At 34.9% G+C, this 2,516-nt stretch overlaps 1 long non-coding RNA gene and 1 pseudogene across 1 annotated transcript in view; both read right to left on the bottom strand.

Moving 5' to 3' along the window:
• Nucleotides 1-2,516, bottom strand: part of LOC111740783 — a 105,776-nt gene that overhangs the window by 44,595 nt on the left and 58,665 nt on the right. The gene's annotated exons all lie outside the window — the stretch shown is intronic.
• LOC111740830 lies at nt 1,201-1,318 on the bottom strand (annotated as a pseudogene).

Genomic DNA, 2,516 nt, shown 5'->3' with positions numbered 1-2,516 from the left:
ATCTTGATATCTTCTTTTCTAAAACAGAAATAATAATAGTAATGCTTACTACATGGGATGGTTATCAGGGTTAATTGAAACAATGTGTATAAACATTTAAGACACTGCCTGTGACATACAATAGTCCACGATACATTTAATGATTACTTAAACGATTTATATTTTCAGAAAAAGTTTATGCTTGTCCAGAAAAAAAAGCGATTGGTAAGAAATTGATAAAAATAGAAAATAAAAATGTTCTCTTTTAGATGGAACCTGAAAGGAGAACAAAAAGCCACGTATTCAAATTGGTCAACCTTTCTTCTTGACACTCAAATCAGATTGCCTAATATTATTCAGCTCTAAAAAAGAAAGAAATTTTGTCATATGCTACCACATGGAAGGTCTATGAGAACATTAAGTTAAATAAAATAAATCAATTACAAAAAGACAAACACTGCATTATTTCTCTTATATGAGGCATCTGAAGTAATCACACCTCGTAACATAAAAGATAGTTTCCAGGTCCTGTGGGGAGGGGGTGGAATGAAGAGTCATTGTTCAATGAGAATAGAGTTTCAGTCATGCAAAATGAAAAAGTTCTAGAGGCATTTTCTACAACTATGTGCATGTAGCTAATAATACTATAATGTACATTTAAAAATTAAGAAGCCAAATTTATGCTATGCGTTTTTTAATCAATTAAAAAAGAAGGAAGGAAATTCTGACACATGCTACAACGTGGATGAACCTTGAAGACATTATGCTAAGTGCAATGAGCCAGTCACCATGGAGCACATATACTATGATTCCACTTGAATGAAGTACTTAGAGTAGTTACATTCAGAGAGATAGAAAGTATAATGGTAGTTGCCAGGGGGTGGGTGGAGGGTGGGATGGGGCGTTATTGTTTAATGAGTATGGAGTTTCAGTTTTGGAAGATGAAAAAGTTCTGCCAATAATGGTGGTGGTGGTTGCACAACGTGAATATACTTAATGCCATTGAACCGTAAACATTAAAAATAGTTAAATTGTAAATTTTGTGTTACATATTCTTTAACCCCCCCCACACACACACACATACACATACACACACACATACACAAAACACCCAGACTGCCTTTTCTGTGATGGAATTTTTTTTAGGTGAGGCAACCCTTGGTTGACCTCACAGATTACAAAGACCTTGTCAGTTTACAATCCCTTATTTTTTATTTTTTACGCCTACAGCACCTGATCTTCCTAGGTGGTCTCCATCCAAGTACTAACCAGGCCTGACCCTGCTTAGCTTCCAAGATCAGATGGGATCAGGCTTGTTCAGGGTGGCATGGCTGTAGACTGTGATGGAATTTATAAGTATGCCTTCACAATTGAATTGAACCGATGGTAGCACGACCAACTGAGTGCTCAAACAGCTGCTGCATTCAAGGGCTCACAAAAGAATGGGGCCCCACTTTCCTATGCTATGTGTGACACTCTTGTTTACAGTGAGAAAAATAGGTTTGGTTAGACAAAACTTCTAAGGAGGGCCTCTTGCCTAATTTGACTTCTATAAGAACAAGAATCAAGAATATTTTTCCTTTTAGAAAAATACCTAATGTGGATCCTTGAAATCAGGACTTTAAAATAATAGCAAAATAATTTGTTGAGTGTGTTTCAAACCATTCTTTTAGTCCATAACCAATTTGTAATATTTATTTAGAGATGGCACATTTTAAAGGACATAATTACAATTCTGCAATTAAAAAAGAAAAAACTGATGTTACTCCTTCAACAGAGGGGCAAAGGAGATATTCTTATCCAGACATCGTTCTTCTTTTTTCAGACTCTATGCCATGTTGTTCTGTTCCATGAGATCTGTATAGAGGTGCTACTTATTGCTTTAGGGCCATTATTTATGTATTTTTGAATTTATGTAGGCACTTGTTGAGAATTATTTTGCTCTGAGCCTTTAGGAACTAATTTCTATAGATGGCTTTGCTCCCTTCAAAGTAATCAATACTGTGCTGGTTGTCCAAACTCTTTGCACCCCTCCTTTCTCTGCTGTGATCACCAACTTCTTCACTCTATAAATTAGTGGTGAATTTTAACTGATTCTAGTGGAAAGGGTCACTTCTTGCTCAGATCAAAAGCTAAAAAGAAATCCTCAGCATGGTAGAGACACTTTTTATGTCAAATCTTCATGTATATCCTGCCCCCCACAAGCAATAGTAATAATTCAGAGCATTACATTTTAATCTTTCTATCTACAATATCATTTTCATTTTATAAGGTGGAGATCTTTTGCAATGGAAGTTCATGAAAGATAAAGAGGTTCTTTCTTTAAATATTTGTTTATTAGAAAATTTTAAATAAATAGTTTTAAACACCACAAAATACTCAGAAATGATAAGTATAAAGAATATCTTTTAAAATTATAAGTGCGCTCACAATAAAGCAAGGTAAATTTCCAGGAGTCACAAAGTAAGAGAAAGAAGAATGTTGGCATTTGCAAACTTTATGTCAAGTGTCTGGGGTTTCAGCAGCCACACAAAGAT

The sequence above is a fragment of the Pteropus vampyrus genome, unplaced genomic scaffold (genome assembly GCF_000151845.1).
Source record: "Pteropus vampyrus isolate Shadow unplaced genomic scaffold, Pvam_2.0 Scaffold68, whole genome shotgun sequence".
NCBI classification, from domain to species: domain Eukaryota; kingdom Metazoa; phylum Chordata; class Mammalia; order Chiroptera; family Pteropodidae; genus Pteropus; species Pteropus vampyrus.
The sequence above is the reverse complement of the archived record's forward strand: the minus strand, read 5'-3'. Positions and strand labels throughout refer to the sequence as shown.